General features: G+C 40.7%; 1 protein-coding gene and 1 long non-coding RNA gene across 8 annotated transcripts in view; one reads left to right on the top strand and one right to left on the bottom strand.

Annotated features, from left to right (window-relative positions):
• Atp10b (ATPase phospholipid transporting 10B) overlaps positions 1-17,841 on the bottom strand; it is a 330,892-nt gene that overhangs the window by 247,517 nt on the left and 65,534 nt on the right. Inside the window, 1 exon segment of one of the 7 annotated variants that reach the window (NM_001428743.1) lies at positions 2,562-2,820. The exons of the other annotated variants lie outside the window; for them this stretch is intronic. The gene's annotated coding sequence lies outside the window, so the exon portion shown is untranslated. 7 annotated transcript variants of the gene reach the window in all.
• Positions 1-17,841, top strand: part of LOC134480671 (uncharacterized) — a 135,497-nt gene that overhangs the window by 114,114 nt on the left and 3,542 nt on the right. Inside the window, exon 4 of the long non-coding RNA XR_015631188.1 lies at positions 16,054-16,135. This is a non-coding gene — a long non-coding RNA (uncharacterized LOC134480671). The remainder of the gene's footprint in view (positions 1-16,053; positions 16,136-17,841) is intronic.

The raw sequence follows: 17,841 nt of genomic DNA, 5'->3' as shown, positions 1-17,841 counted from the left end.
CTGATAAGCTCCTGAGATTTACCTCTGGTCTTTAAGTGCACACACACACACACACACACACACACACACACACACACACACACACATACACGAGACACACGGGGGGGTATGGATTAAACAGATAACAAAAGGTTAGAATCGTGGAATTGTATGAACATAATGAAGCTTTCTTCAGTGTCTCAGCCTCTTATCCCTGGTACAGAATTTCAATTGTCTTACTTTTTTCTATAAATGAAAATGTGAATACTTATAACAAACGAATCTTAAAATTACCCTCTAAGAGTGCCATAATGAGAACTTGAACAAGATTTCATTAAATTTTAGAGGACACTGAATTTGTACCCCTCTTTGTAGTTAAGAGATCAGTCATGGTTATGGCATGGTTATAGAGCCAATAGAAGCTAATCATAGCCAATGATATTTCAGAACAGAGTCAAGATAAGAAGAGATAATGTGTCCTATCTGAGCTGGTACTCAGTTGTCACCTGCTCACCATCGTCTCATCCAGGGTGTTCTGAGCACTGTCCTGGTGTCTGTCTTCACTTTGAGGACCACAGCAGTTCATAAAGTGGCAGGGTAGATTTCTACATGATGCTGTTCTGAACTTAAGAGACCAGAAGCCTCATCTAAAGCCTTGTTTAAAACAGACCTTGAGTTACGTTGATTTTGGTGTGTCTGGGTTAAGGGCCCAAGAGGTTGCATTTCTAACTGGTTCATGAGGAATTCTAGAATATCTGGATCAGAAACCACATTTGGAAAAACCACTGTCCTGAGCTATACTTGGCATATATATATATGTAAAAAGTTTACCATCGAGCTTGTTAGTGGGGCATGGAGCTGGCAGTTTCATTGAATTGACCCGATGAGACAAAGTGATGTAGAGAAACAAACAAAAATCTGAGCACAATGAAGCTCCAGAAGGTTTAGCCCTTCAGAAGCAAATGTGAGAAAGAAGAAATTAGTAGGAATTGTTAGACATAGAGGTTAACGCAGGACTGTCTAGCTAAGTTTTACCTTTAAGAGAGTGAGTAGATAAAACCAGCTTTGGAAGTCCAACCTGCATGAATTTATGTGAGTCACAACCGTTATTTCTTATCATGTGATAGGTGCTATGGAGAATGGCTACATAGTAAATCCAACAACCCTGGACTTAGGGCCTCTGGCTCTCGCATTTTGTGTAAGTAACCCAGAACTCATTTCCCTAGATTTCAGTTTCGTCTCATTTAAAGCAGACATCAAGCCCCTTGTCTTCTTCCTAGCTCTATTCTTTTGGAGTGGCGGCCTTTTTCAGACAGATTTATTAAAGCCATGTGCCTTAAAAGATAATGCTCCCCTTAGCATAAGGAGAATATAGTTTGAATGTAAACTCAGCATGTGGGGCTCAATATTCAGTGACGGGGCTATTAATCCATGCATATGTGTACTTCGCTGCTACATTCTACAAGAAGTACACTGGGAAGTCTAAAAGATCCCGACTCCTTCAAGGTAGATATCTAGCATCACTAGGTTGCAAGCTGAGGAAATAAAATATCTGACACAGTTTTAAAAAGCCATCGATGGCAATGAAATGAGGAACTCAGTCGGTGTTATTAAGGGTAATTATAGTAACATGTAGAAAGAAAACAACATCTGTGGTTTGCCTGACTAATAGCTTAATGTAACAGCGAATGTATTAATGGAATAACACTCCACATGTGCTCAGACTGCATTTGCAAGATCTGGAAACAGAGAGGCAGGGGAGAAGAAGGAAGCAGGTGCCAGATCGTGACTGGAAGTCACGCTCCACTTTGACTCCCGTGGTCAGAATTATACAGCCAGTGTAGAGAAAAAGTTACATCTTCATATGTCCATTTCTGGAGATGAAGCTTTCAGCTCCTCAATAATTTGCTTTCAGAAATTAACCTTTCACCTGGTGGTTCAGAGATGCAGTGCTCACCAGGCTAATGGCACACCAAAGAAGATCTGGGTTGAAAGCGATCATCTGAGAGACCTACCTGTGTGCACAAAGCTTGTCCTGCAGGACACAGCTAACACATATATACAATTTAAAACAACAGCTTTTTCCTTTGAACTTAGGGGAAAGCCAGAGTCCCCCAGCTATTATTTGGAAACTCTGCAGGGTGCCAGCTTCCCAGTTTATCTTGAGGAAATTGAGAAGCCATACAGAGATCTCATTCTATTTCTCCAAGCTGTCCTTTCTTTCTATTTGAGAACAGGGCTCTAATTCCATTTGCTTCTGCAGGCTACACCGGTTGAATGCAGGATATATTATTTATCATAAAACATGCTCGGGCACATCCAAGCTGCAAGCTCTGTCACACAAGGAAGTAACATTTGCCTTCAGCTTATCATAATGAAATCAATTGCAGAAAAAAAAAAGATAATACAATGTTCTATCAGAGAAGGGATGTGAATCGTGTGCCCAGCAACCCAAATGAAATTTCTAACACGGTGTTAAAAATGTAGTCATATGATGGGCCTGACTCAGAATTCAGAATCCATGATGCTAAGAGGCAATTATCCTGACATTGTATCTGTGAAGGCAAAGAGCTTTTACTTACCCAGCAAAGCTGATTGTCCCTACCGAGCAGACTCCATTAGAAGGTATGGAAAACAGTCCTTGGGAGTGGTGTAGTCTCTGCCATAAAGCATGGTTGAAGTTTTTCTCTTTTCTATGGCATCTTTCATCTCTCTGATTATGTCAAGGCAAGGCCTTAAGCTAACAGCAATTTGGTAACTCAGAGAAGAGACACAGGAAAGAAATAACCACAGCCAATGCAACAAAAGGCGACAAGGAGCTGCCTCACCAGACCCAGGAGTGAAGAGAGAAGAATGGCAAGCTTGTGAGTGTGGGGCCTGGGCCAGAACAGTGAAGGCTGTGTTCTCCTCTCGGCTCCACATGGAGAGAGTAGCATCACTGTTAGATGTGGCTCATGCATTCATTTCTCCTTTCTGTCAATCAATGAGCTAGCCATATAGAAATTCCTAAGGGGTTTCATTCTCTATGCATGGTACAAAAATGACTTTGCCCATTATGTTTGGAGCATGTAGTTAAGTGTGGGACAATTATAACCTTGTTGTTCTCATTTGGGGGCCTGGAATGGAATTCAGTTGCTGGGTTTCAAGAGCTCTTAAGGAAAAAAAAAGACTTTTAGCAGTGACTTTTATGTGTGTGCGGGTGATGAATTTGCTCTCAAAGCTTCAGAAGTGTCATTCTGCAGTAGTCATAGTTCCTGCTGATTACTGTCTGATTATATCAAATCTGAAGAGAGGGGCCAATATATCATACTTCAGACATACAAAAAATCAGGATTATTTATGGGTTTAATGATAGCTTCAATTCATGTATGATCCTTTTGCTGAGTTGCTTCTAACCAAACTAGATGGGGTAATGAAGGAAGTCAATTGTTAGAATAATGGATAGGTATTGATGGACCCATAAACAACAGATAAAGAAGAATAGTCAACAAGCCTACCTTGGAGATTGCAAGAGGAGTTTGGGACTCAGAAGATATGGGAAGAAACAAATATCTCATGCCATAATTGCTGAGGAATTGGTTAATTTTTTTATGTTAACTTGTTGTGACCTCGAGTCACATGGCAAGAGAGAACCTCAATTGAGGAATTATCCAAATCACATTGGCCTGTGATCACGTCTGCGAGAGATTGCCTTGACTGATGGTTAACAAAGGTGGGCCCAGACCACTGTGGGCAGCACCATCCCAATGTAGGTCTAAACAATGTCAAAAAGCTAGCTGAGTATAAGCCCATGAACAAGTGAGCCAGTAAGGAGTATCCCTCCATGGTTTCTACATTAGTTCCTTCTTGAGTTTCTATCCTGACTTCCCTCAATGACGGACTAGAACTTGAAATAGAGGTCAGATAGAACCTTTCGTCCTCTAAGTTGCTTTTGATATTGGTGTTTATCATAGCAACAGAGTAAAAGAGCTGGGTTAGTAATTGTGAACTTTATATTTAGTTAGGTATCTTTTCCAGATAACAAAGTAGAATTCTGGACATAGAAATTTACCAAAGGAAAAACAACTTGTAAAATCCAAATAGCTGAGAATTCCTCTAGGACCAGGCACTTCCTGTGTTTACCGGGAATCCCACACACGCGGATCCCGGCCCGCAGCAGCTCTCTGCTCCCAGACCCCGTGGGAGAGAGACCTCACGCCTGGTCAGGTGGGCACTCCTGAGGCTGCAGAGCGGAAGAGACCACAAACACTGCCCACCCCTGCCCACATCCCTGGCCCAAGAGGAAACTGTATAAGGCCTCTGGGTTCCCGTGAGGGAGGGCCCAGGAGCAGGAGGACCACTGCCCCTGAGACACTGCCAGAACCTGAAGGAACAGACCACATAAACAGTTCTCTGCACCCAAATCCTGTGGGAGGGAGAGCTAAACCTTCAGAGAGGCAGACACGCCTGGGAAACCAGAAGAGACTGCACTCTGCACACATTACTGATTCCAGAGGAAAACACCAAACGCCATCTGGAACCCTGGTGCACTGAAGCTCCCGGAAAGGGCGGTGCAGATCTTCCTGGTTGCTGCCGCCACAGAGAGCTCGTAGGCAGCACCCCGCGAGTGAATTTGAGCCTTGGGACCACAGGTAAGACCAACTTTTCTGCTGCAAGAGACCTGCCTGGTGAACTCAAGACACAGGCCCACAGGAACAGCTGAAGACCTGTAGAGAGGAAAAACTACACGCCCGAAAGCAGAACACTCTGTCCCCATAACAGGCTAAAAGAAAACAGGAAAACAGGTCTACAGCACTCCTGACACACAGGCTTATAGGACAGTCTAGCCACTGTCAGAAATAGCAGAATAAAGTAACACTAGAGATAATCTGATGGTGAGAGGCAAGCGCAGGAACCCAAGCAACAGAAACCAAGACTACATGGCACCATCAGAGCCCAATTCTCCCATCAAAACAAACATGGAATATCCAAACACACCAGAAAAGCAAGATCTAGTTTCAAAATCATATTTGATCATGATGCTGGAGGACTTCAAGAAAGATGTGAAGAACTCCCTTAGAGAAACACAGGAAAACATTAATAAACAAGTAGAAGCCTACAGAGAGGAATCGCAAAAATCCCTGAAAGAATTCCAGGAAAACACAATCAAACAGTTGAAGGAATTAAAAATGGAAATAGAAGCAATCAAGAAAGAACACATGGAAACAACCCTGTATATAGAAAACTAAAAGAGGAGACAAGGAGCTGTAGATACAAGCTTCACAAACAGAATACAAGAGATGGAAGAGAGAATCTCAGGAGCAGAAGATTCCATAGAAATCATTGACTCAACTGTCAAAGAGAATGTAAAGCGGAAAAAGCTACTGGTCCAAAACATACAGGAAATCCAGGACTCAATGAGAAGATCAAACCTAAGGATAATAGGTATAGAAGAGAGTGAAGACTCCCAGCTCAAAGGACCAGTAAATATCTTCAACAAAATCATAGAAGAAAACTTCCCTAACCTAAAAAAAGAGATACCCATAGGCATACAAGAAGCCTACAGAACTCCAAATAGATTGGACCAGAAAAGAAACACCTCCCGTCACATAATAGTCAAAACATCAAACGCACAAAATAAAGAAAGAATATTAAAAGCAGTAAGGGAAAAAGGTCAAGTAACATATAAAGGCAGACCTATCAGAATCACACCAGACTTTTCGCCAGAAACTATGAAGGCCAGAAGATCCTGGACTGATGTCATACAGACTCTAAGAGAACACAAATGCCAGCCCAGGTTACTGTATCCTGCAAAACTCTCAATTAACATTGATGGAGAAACCAAGATATTCCATGACAAAACCAAATTTACACAATATCTTTCTACAAATCCAGCACTACAAAGGATAATAAATGGTAAAGCCCAACATAAGGAGGCAAGCTATACCCTAGAAGAAGCAAGAAACTAATCGTCTTGGCAACAAAACAATGAGAAGAAAAGCACACAAACATAAGCTCACATCCAAATATGAATATAACAGGAAGCAATAATCACTATTCCTTAATATCTCTCAACATCAATGGCCTCAACTCCCCAATAAAAAGACATAGATTAACACACTGGATATGCAACGAGGACCATGCATTCTGCTGCCTACAGGAAACACACCTCAGAGACAAAGACAGACACTACCTCAGAGTGAAAGGCTGGAAAACAACTTTCCAAGCAAATGGTCAGAAGGAGCAAGCTGGAGTAGCCATTCTAATATCAAATAAAATCAATTTTCACCTAAAAGTCATCAAAAAAGATAAGGAAGGACACTTCATATTCATCAAAGGAAAAATCCACCAAGATGAACTCTCAATCCTAAATATCTATGCCCCAAATACAAGGGCACCTACATACGTAAAAGAAACCTTACTAAAGCTCAAAACACACATTGCACCTCACACAATAATAGTAGGAGATTTCAACACCCCACTCTCATCAATGGACAGATCATGGAAACAGAAATTAAACAGAGACGTAGACAGACTAAGAGAAGTCATGAGCCAAATGGACTTAACAGATATTTATAGAACATTCTATCCTAAAGCAAAAGGATATACCTTCTTCTCAGCTCCTCATGGTACTTTCTCCAAAATTGACCATATAATTGGTCAAAAAATGGGCCTCAACAGGTACAGAAAGATAGAAATAATCCCATGCGTGCTATCAGACCACCATGGCCTAAAACTGGTCTTCAATAACAATAAGGGAAGAACGCCCACATATACATGGAAGTTGAACAATGCTCTACTCAATGATAACCTGGTCAAGGAAGAAATAAAGAAAGAAATTAAAGACTTTTTAGAATTTAATGAAAATGAAGGTACAACATACCCAAACTTATGGGACACAATGAAAGCTGTGCTAAGAGGAAAACTCATAGCGCTGAGTGCCTGCAGAAAGAAACAGGAAAGAGCATATGTCAGCAGCTTGACAGCACACCTAAAAGCTCTAGAACAAAGGAAGCAAATACACCCAGGAGGAGTAGAAGGCAGGAAATAATCAAACTCAGAGCTGAAATCAACCAAGTAGAAACAAAAAGGACCATAGAAAGAATCAACAGAACCAAAAGTTGGTTCTTTGAGAAAATCAACAAGATAGATAAACCCTTAGCCAGACTAACGAGAGGACCCAGAGAGTGTGTCCAAATTAACAAAATCAAAAATGAAAAGGGAGACATAACTACAGATTCAGAGGAAATTCAAAAAATCATCAGGTCTTACTATAAAAGCCTATATTCAACAAAACTTGAAAATCTGCAGGAAATGGACAATTTCCTAGACAGATACCAGGTACCGAAGTTAAATCAGGAACAGATAAACCAGTTAAACAACCCCATAACTCCTAAGGAAATAGAAGCAGTCATTAAAGGTCTCCCAACCAAAAAGAGCCCAGGCCCAGACGGGTTTAGTGCAGAATTCTATCAAACCTTCATAGAAGACCTCATACCAATATTATCCAAACTATTCCACAAAATTGAAACAGATGGAGCACTACCGAATTCCTTCTATGAAGCCACAATTACTCTTATACCTAAACCACACAAAGACCCAACAAAGAAAGAGAACTTCAGACCAATTTCCCTTATGAATATCGACACAAAAATACTCAATAAAATTCTGGCAAACCGAATCCAAGAGCACATCAAAACAATCATCCACCATGATCAAGTAGGCTTCATCCCAGGCATGCAGGGATGGTTTAATATATGGAAAACCATCAACGTGATCCATTATATAAACAAACTGAAAGAACAAAACCACATGATCATTTCATTAGATGCTGAGAAAGCATTTGACAAAATTCAACACCCCTTCATGATAAAAGTCCTGGAAAGAATAGGAATTCAAGGCCCATACCTCAACATAGTAAAAGCCATATACAGCAAACCAGTTGCTAACATTAAACTAAGTGGAGAGAAACTTGAAGCAATCCCACTAAAATCAGGGACTAGACAAGGCTGCCCACTCTCTTCCTACTTATTCAATATAGTTCTTGAAGTTCTAGCCAGAGCAATCAGACAACAAAAGGAGATCAAGGGGATACAGATCGGAAAAGAAGAAGTCAAAATATCACTATTTGCAGATGATATGATAGTATATTTAAGTGATCCCAAAAGTTCCACCAGAGAACTACTAAAGCTGATAAACAACTTCAGCAAAGTGGCTGGGTATAAAATTAACTCAAATAAATCAGTAGCCTTCCTCTACACAAAAGAGAAACAAGCCGAGAAAGAAATTAGGGAAACGACACCCTTCATAATAGACCCAAATAATATAAAGTACCTCGGTGTGACTTTAACCAAGCAAGTAAAAGATCTGTACAATAAGAACTTCAAGACTCTGAAGAAAGAAATTGAAGAAGACCTCAGAAGATGGAAAGATCTCCCATGCTCATGGGTTGGCAGGATTAATATAGTAAAAATGGCCATTTTACCAAAAGCGATCTACAGATTCAATGCAATCCCCATCAAAATACCAATCCAATTCTTCAAAGAGTTAGACAGAACAATTTGCAAATTCATCTGGAATAACAAAAAACCCAGGATAGCTAAAACTATCCTCAATAATAAGAGGACTTCAGGGGGAATCACTATCCCTGAACTCAAGCAGTATTACAGAGCAATAGTGATAAAAACTGCATGGTATTGGTACAGAGACAGACAGATAGACCAATGGAATAGAATTGAAGACCCAGAAATGAACCCACACACCTATGGTCACTTGATTTTTGACAAAGGAGCCAAAACCTCCAATGGAAAAAAGATAGCATTTTCAGCAAATGGTGCTGGTTCAACTGGAGGTCAACATGTAGAAGAATGCAGATCGATCCATGCTTGTCACCCCGTACAAAGCTTAAGTCCAAGTGGATTAAAGACCTCCACATCAAACCAGACACACTCAAACTAATAGAAGAAAAACTAGGGAAGCATCTGGAACACATGGGCACTGGAAAAAATTTCCTGAACAAAACACCAATGGCTTATGCTCTACGATCAAGAATCGACAAATGGGATCTCATAAAACTGCAAAGCTTCTGTAAGGCAAAGGACACTGTGGTTAGGACAAAACGGCAACCAACAGATTGGGAAAAGATCTTCACCAATCCTACAACAGATAGAGGCCTTATATCCAAAATATACAAAGAACTCAAGAAGTTAGACCGCAGGGAGACAAATAACCCTATTAAAAAATGGGGTTCAGAGCTAAACAAACAGTTCACAGCTGAGGAATGCCGAATGGCTGAGAAACACCTAAAGAAATGTTCAACATCTTTAGTCATAAGGGAAATGCAAATCAAAACAACCCTGAGATTTCACCTCACACCAGTGAGAATGGCTAAGATCAAAAACTCAGGTGACAGCAGATGCTGGCGAGGATTCGGAGAAAGACGAACACTCCTCCATTTCTGGTGGGGTTGCAGACTGGTACAACCATTCTGGAAATTAGTCTGGAGGTTCCTCAGAAAAATTGGACATTGAACTGCCTGAGGATCCAGCTATACCTCTCTTGGGCATATACCCAAAAGATGCCCCAACATATAATAAAGACACGTGCTCCACTATGTTCATCGTAGCCTTATTTATAATAGCCAGAAGCTGGAAAGAACCCAGATGCCCTTCAACAGAGGAATGGATACAGAAAATGTGGTACATCTACACAATGGAATATTACTAAGGTATCAAAAACAATGACTTTATGAAATTCATAGGCAAATGTTTGGAACTGGAAAGTATCATCCTGAGTGAGCTAACCCAATCACAGAAAGACATACATGGTATGCACTCATTGATAAGTGGCTATTAGCCCAAATGCTTGAATTACCCTAGATGCCTAGAACAAGTGAAACTCAAGAGGGATGATCAAAATGTGAATGCTTCACTCCTTCTTTAAAAGGGGAACAAGAATACCCTTGGCAGGGAAGAGAGAGGCAAAGATTAAAACAGAGACTGAAGGAACACCCATTCAGAGCCTGCCCCACATGTGGCCCATACATATACAGCCACCCAATTAGACAAGATGGATGAAGCAAAGAAGTGTAGACCGACAGGGACCAGATGTAGATCGCTCCTGAGAGACACAGCCAGAATACAGCAAATACAGAGGCGAATGCCAGCAGCAAACCACTGAACTGAGAATAGGACCCCTGTTGAAGGAATCAGAGAAAGAACTGGAAGAGCTTGAAGGGACTCGAGACCCCATATGAACAACAATGCCAAGCAACCAGAGCTTCCAGGGACTAAGCCACTACCTAAAGACTATACATGGACTGACCCTGGACTCTGACCTCATAGGTAGCAATGAATATCCTAGTAAGAGCACCAGTGGAAGGGGAAGCCCTGGGTCCTGCTAAGACTGAACCCCCAGTGAACTAGACTGTTGGGGGGAGGGCGGCAATGGGGGGAGGGTGGGGAGGGGAACACCCATAAGGAAGGGGAGGGGGGAGGGGGATGTTTGCCCGGAAACCGGGAAAGGGAATAACAGTCGAAATGTACATAAGAAATACTCAAGTTAATAAAAAAAAAATCCAAATAGCTGTAAAATACAGACTAGAAAGTTTTCACTTCTTCTTTAAAAGGGGAACAAGAATACCCTTGGCAGCGAATGGGGAGGCAAAGATTAAAACGGAGGCAGAAGGAACACCCATTCAGAGCCTGGCCCACATGTGACCCATACATATACAGCCACCCAATTAGGCAAGATGGATGAAGCAAAGAAGTGCAGGCCGACAGGAACCGGATGTAGATCGCTCCTGAGAGACACAGCCAGAGTACAGCAAATACATAGGCGAATGCCAGCAGCAAACCACTGAACTGAGAATGGGACCCCGGTTGAAGGAATCAGAGAAAGGATCGCTTCTCGGCCTTTTGGCTAAGATCAAGTGTAGGAATCAGAGAAAGGACTGGAAGAGCTTGAAGGAGCTTGAGACCCCATATGAACAACAATGCCAAGCAACCAGAGCTTCCAGGGACTAAGCCACTTCCCAAAGACTATACATGGACTGACCCTGGGCTCCAACCTCATAGGTAGCAATGAATATCCTAGTAAGGCACCAGTGGAAGGGCAAGCCCTTGGTCCTGCCAAGACTGAACCCCCAGTGAAGGTGAATGTTGTTGGGATGGTGGTAATTGGGGGAGGATGGGGAGGGGAACACCCATAGAGAAGGGGATGGGGAGGGGTTAGGGTGATGTTGGCCTGGAAACTGGGAAAGGGAATAACAATCGAAATGTAAATAAGAAATACCCAAGTTAATAAAGAAAAAAAAAGAAAGAAAGAAAAAGAGAAAGTTTTAAGAGTATAAAATCTACCCAATTATACAGAGGTTGTAATTTTTAAAAGAGGATCTTGGCACTTTACAGTTTACCCTTTGCAAAATATGAGCGCCTTTTACGCCTCTTTTCTCTCAGAGTCCCCTGGCTTCTGGGCACTATGTGGCTGGGTATTATGGTCCGCTTTAATTGTTGAACATTTATACCATAAAGTCGCTAAAGGCTGTTTGATGCTCTGGTACTTTTCTTCTACCTGAGGAGGGATGTCAGGCAGGGAAGCGGATGAGTCTACTGGCGGCCACATAGGAAACTGCTGGCAGATACAACTTCAAGACACGGGGCAACCTTCCTCCTCAAAGTATGAGTTGATTCAAAATGTCAGTAGCTCTGAGGCTGGGATACCTGCCCAAAATACACCCTAAACTCCTCAGGTGATGCAAGAGGACATGTACACTTGATTTATTGAGTAAATGACGTAAGTTTATGGCCCCTTTCCAAGCTAATTATGACTCCTTATCCAGATAGAAGGTAAGCAAACTTAAAGAAGCCATGTGAAGTCTCGGTATAGGCCTATACCAAATTAATTTGATTTGTTAAATAATTTTTTGCAGGTAGTGATAAAGTAACAATGAAAAATCTTCATACTACACAGTATTTACAGTCATAGTAAGGGTTAACCAAAACCAACAGTGAGCTGCAGACTACCTTAGTGTATAATGAATTTCTTGGTCTTTTGCCATTTACTAATTTATGTAAAAGTCAATGTTCCTGTACCAGATGTTACACAAGGTTACTGACCTATTGACATGTTTTGCTTAATTGGCACAGGCTTCAATTTTAAATTAATTGGGAGTGCTTAGATGTTGGGAGATTTCTCATTATAAAGCAGGCTCACACATTTTATGGAACAAGCCCCCAAATGCCAAAAACAGGAGCCTAGTCTCACAAATTAAGAGCGTGCTACTATTGAATAACAACAATTACTGTGGGCAGGACCTAGTTATAGGAATCTTTTACCTGGCCTGCTCCGTAAGCTAGGCCTCATTTTATGTCACTGTATTATAGCTTCTGGATGACAAGATTGTGTTCTGTCCTTATTTGTTTTCTGTTACTGTGAAAAAAAATTGACCAACCAACCTGGGCCAGAAAGGGCTTATTTTATTTTTCAACCTCAGGATACAGTCCATTAGGGAAGAAAGTGAAGGCAGTAACACAGAAGCAGAAGATGAACCAGAGACCATGGAGGAATGCTGCTTACTGCATGCTGTCCATGGTTTCTTCAGCTTGTTCACTTAAACAACCCAGGACCACCTGTCCAATGATGGTACCACCCACAGCGGGCTGGGCTTTCCTTCACGTGTCAATCATTATCAAGAATGTACTTATAGATATGCCTACAGGCCATATTTGATTGATGGCTTTCTCAATCAAAGCTCCGTCTTCCATGGTGATGTCAGTTTGTATCAAGTTGACAAAACTTACTAGCACATGCTTATACTCCTATGCCAACCGGTATGACATGATATAATGATGATGTCTGTCAGAAAGCCATCTGAAACTTTGTCCAAAGTAATTGCTATAAAGTCAAGTGTATACCATATTTTGCCCACATCTTTTTTTAAACTCACCATTTTCCGAGTCTTCCTCTGACTTTCTTCTCTCCCAATTTTTAGTTAAAAGGTGATTGATAAGGAGGAAACTGATGACCCCACTTTAGCCATTTGGGTAGAGTACCACAGAAGTCTTTTCTACCCATCCTATCAGCCTGTTCATTTTCAGAATATAAAACCATGAATCAAACATCCTCAAATAAATATTTTTGCCTATTGTGTATGTAAATTAATGAATAACTTACTAGCATTTGCATAAAGTAAGTTTCAGAATAAAAATATTGAATACTGATATGGAATGTGTTTATAGCCAAAATTCAAATGCGTATTTTCTAGAGTCAGGTCACGTCGTTAGGAGGTCATGCAAAAGAGCTTAGAATTCTTTGACTAACGATTTGCTCAAATTAATGCATGAGGGGGAAAGAGATTAATTGTTATATTCATAAACTATGGACAAGGTTTTGCATTGTTTATGCTGTGAAGTAGATAGCATCTATAATGATTAATGTGAAATGTAAGGAGAATTAATGAGCTGTTGGGAATATATTCATTCTATTTATATAGGACAGTGGTTCTCATATGATTTTGTGAATTGGTGATCTTTTACATTCTTCAAAATTATTTAGGACTCAAATGAGTTGTTTATGTGGATTGTATAACTATTTCCTTGAAGAGAGACTTAATTTTAGAAATTTTAATGTAATTTTTATTTTAAATGATAATATACCTACTTTGTACTAATGTATATGCCACATTTTAAGTCATATATAACCATTTTATATAACAAAAAAAGTAAACGAGGATTTAAAAACATCTTTAGTGTTAAGATAACACATTTGCTGGATTCTCATATCTGCTTATATATTTTATCCATTGTGTTATTACGTTGCTATAGTTATTCTATGAAGGAAAATCTAGTCTCATACACTGCTTGAAAGGTTTTGATGTATAGACTCTTTGAAAGGATTTGGAGACACTGATATGTATTTGGCAAGGTTATAATTTTGGGTATTTAACTGAACATCAACCTGGATGTTGTGAAGGTGCTTTGTAGGTGTGATAAAAGTCCCTAATAGTTAAAGATCATTTGACTTGGGGCTGGAAGATGGCTCAGCAATTAAGAGTGCCAGATGATATTGTTGAAGACCTGAGTTTGGTTTCCACCACCCATGTAAGGCAGCTCATAATTGCATGTAATTCTAGCTCCAAAGGATATGACATCCTCCCCATTGTTAAAAGAAAATAAAAAAGACAAAGATTAATTGTCTTTAAATCAGAAAGACTATCCTGAAGCTCTGGCTGGGTTTGACTCAGTGGCTTGATGTGCCTTTCCTCATGACCTTTCCAGAGACTTTACACTTGCCCAGCCACCCCAACTACATAAGCTGGTTTGCCAAAATAGGGCTCTTAACATCTATCTCTAACTGTGCCTGTTTTATTTGTTTTTTGGTTTTTTTTGGTTGGACCCTCACAAATACAAGGACCTTTTAGGTTCATTTTGTCTCACTTTAAGAGCTGCTTTAAGGTATGTAGTTTAAGGTATATGGCTATATTTTGTACAGCCTTTCTTGACACTTAGGTGAATGGCTGAACACAATCATTATATAAGGCCAGTAATAATAGAGACTGTCACTTCTCTCCTCAGAGAGACCTCTTATCAAAAAGCACACATTCACTAGCAGCTCTTAGTTTTGATCCTGAAGTTCTCCTCTCCTCTTCCACACCTTTAGTACTCTCACCATGATTGGCTTTAACAATCTGTGCATAATGTGAAGAGAAGTGGATCTATGTGGTAACGACACAAAACACCAAGAAGAACTAGGATATGGTTTCTAGTTTAACATGTTGAAGTATTTCACTTCAGAGCCTGTCACATATAAGAGATGCAAATTTCCATGATAAGGTATTAGATATTTTAGCTGTATCTTTTTCAGGAATCAAAGATACTATAGGAATATAAATAAAAAAAAGCCTGTAACAGCCTTTGTACACAATGCTCTATTTATTGAGTTCAAGTTTTCAAGTTGAATTGTCTAAGTAGATGAGTGGATGTCTTAGTTACTCTTCTGTCGCTGTGAAGAGACACCATGACCAAGGCAACTTACAAAAGAAAGCATTTAATTAGGTGGTTGCTTATGTTTTCAGAGGGTTATTGGTCCATGATCATCATGGCAGGCCAGAATAGTGCCAGAACAGTAGTTGAGAGATTTATATCCTGACCTATGGGCAGCAGCAGAAGCGGCAGCAGCATCAGAGAGAGAGAGAGAGAGAGAGAGAGAGAGAGAGAGAGAGAGAGAGAGAGAGGGAGGGAGGGAGGGAGGGAGGGAGGGAGGGAGGGAGAGAGAGAGAGAGAGAGAGAGAGAGAGAGAGAGAGAGAGAGAGAGAGAGAGAGAAAGTATGTTGGAGCAGGAGCAGTAGTTGAGAGCTTTGCATCCTTATCCACAGGCAGCAGGCATATAGATCAGACAGACAGACAGACAGATGGATGGACGAACAGATGGATGGAGAGAAGGAGAGACTGGGCTTGGGATGGGGTTATTGAAACCTAAAACCAGTGACTCACCTGCTTCAACAGCAGTTCCCAAACAGTTCTACTCCTAGTGACTAAGTGGTCAAATATATGAACCTACAGGGGCCATTTTCATCCACAGTAGATTTTTCTAGTTGTCCAGGCCTTGTAGCTACTTCACATGTACAAACGTCACATGTTTGTAAGGTAGATGACTGGGATAAAGGAAGAATGATATCCAGAAACAGAGAGGACTACTCTTCATTTAGAAATAAAAGCTTTGTACTAGCTAGATATGCTTGCTAGGACGGTGGATAGTTTATGCTTTGTGATGGCTAATCTACATTAACAATTTGACTGGATATGGATTTACCTAGTAGATACACGTCTAGGCATGTCTATGAGGGTGATTCCAGAGAGGTTCAACTGAGGAAGGAAGAACTACTCTGAAAGTGTACAGCAGCATCTCACAGACTGGATTCCCTTACCAAATAAAAAGATAGGCAAAGAGAAGCTGAGTACCAGCATTTATTTCCTGATATGAGCACTTTCCTGTTACCATATGCTTTCAGTGACACACCATCTCCTACTGCGTTGAGTGGTATCCTCAAATTATGAGCCTAAACATTTCTTTTCTTTCTTATGTTGTTTTTGTAAGGTATTTTATCATGGCAATAAGGAAAGTACCAGAGCCAGGAATATAGACAAACACCTTTAATCCCAGCACTCTGGAGCCAGAGGTAGGTATGTCTAAGTTTAAGGTCAGCCTGCCCCACAGAGAAAATTAACCAATAAACAATTCTAAACCTTTGAAGTTGTAGATCACCATAGATCAATAGGGTTAAAGTGATGCATGTGGTCACAAATAAGATGATGAAAGGTTGCCTCAGAATTTATGTGAATCACTGTTAGCATATTATTGATGAAGAAGACTCTATTCCAGAAAGATTAAGTAATTTTTTGAGGTTACAAGTCAGTGTCACATTCAAGACTATCTTGTAATTTCTTTTATTTCTTTATTTTAATTTTTCATTAGATATATTAGTATTTACATTTCAAATGTTATTCCTTTTCCTGGTTCCCCGTCTCCCATTTCCTCTCCCCCTCCCTCTTCTTCTATGAAGATGCTCCCACTCATCCACTCACACCTCAATGCCCTGCCATTCCCCTACACTGGGGCAATGAGCCTTCAGCTCTGGGTGCAGATGGAAACAGGAAGAGTCCTGTTCTAGTCTTCCCTGTGGCTCCTGTGCCCCACCTGCTCCAGGCAGGCCTCTCCTTGGACAGTCAGTGGAGCAAAAGAAGAGTCCCACCTATGGGCTTAGGAGTGAGAGTGCTCCTAGGAGACCAGCTCTCAGCACAGATGGAGACTCTTGTAACTTTTAATCTGTGAGCTTCCGAGTGCTACATTGAGGTCAACAATCCTTTTGAATTTTTCTTAAACTGATTCCCACCTAACTCAAATAACTTAAGAAAAAAAATAATTCAGTATTTTAGAAAAAAATGGTTCAGATCTCCAAAGATTCCATATACCATTACCAACTCTTTCCTTCAATGTTATAGGAAGGATAACTCTATTGAAAGGCAACTAAGGCTTTGCCAACTCTAGAAATGCATACAGAATAGAAGTGGACACTTAAGGGTTCTTTGGAAAGTCAGATGTATTGGATGGTGTTTTGCTGGGGCAAAAACATAAAGGAGTGTTTTCTTGAAGTGGACACAGGTGAAAGACTAAGGCAGATTCCTGAAGGAATGTTTTACTGAAGTAGACACAGGAGAAAGGATGTTCTGCTAAAGCAAGCCTGTGGAGAACACAGGACTCCATGGGCAGTGAAGGAGGCTGGAACAGGCTTGCTAATAGAGCTCGCTGTGGGTCTTGTGTCTTCATTGATCTACACTTCCCTGAGAGAGGTACAACAGAGAACTTCTCCTGGAGTTCCTCCCTGGTCCCTCATGCTGACTTGTGCCCAGGCAAGGTAGCGTTACCACTGCTGATTCATGTTTGCTATCCCAACTCTACCAAACTGGATGGCTGATACATCCATGAAGTTTTTGCAAGTGGATTGAGCTGCTGTTTCTGATCTGTGTACTGAACTCCCAATTTCCAGACAGCATAGTAGGAGTTGTTCTAAAGAACCCTTTCTAAACAGGTCCATTCCCTGCCCCCACCCCTCTGGTGGGTGGTGAAGTAACAGGGAGGTTTAAGCATTTAAGAAGAATCATTAAAAATAAAAATTTAAAAATAAAAATAAAAAATTTCAAAATTTAAATGTAAAAAGTTAAAATTACAGAGAATCAGCCTAGAAGTCTCAGTAGAAATGCCTTCCTGATGTATGTCACCCTGCCAAAGCCCCAAAGAAGAGATGGAGTCATTCAGTTTTGGCAAGATGCTTGCCCCTGGGACAAACACTGTTACCACAAGAGGGGATACTTTGGATGTGCCAGG

The sequence above is a fragment of the Rattus norvegicus genome, chromosome 10 (assembly GCF_021556685.1).
Source record: "Rattus norvegicus strain SHRSP/BbbUtx chromosome 10, alternate assembly SHRSP_T2T, whole genome shotgun sequence".
NCBI classification, from domain to species: domain Eukaryota; kingdom Metazoa; phylum Chordata; class Mammalia; order Rodentia; family Muridae; genus Rattus; species Rattus norvegicus.
Note: the sequence above shows the minus strand (reverse complement) of the source record. Positions and strands in the feature narration are given on the sequence as shown.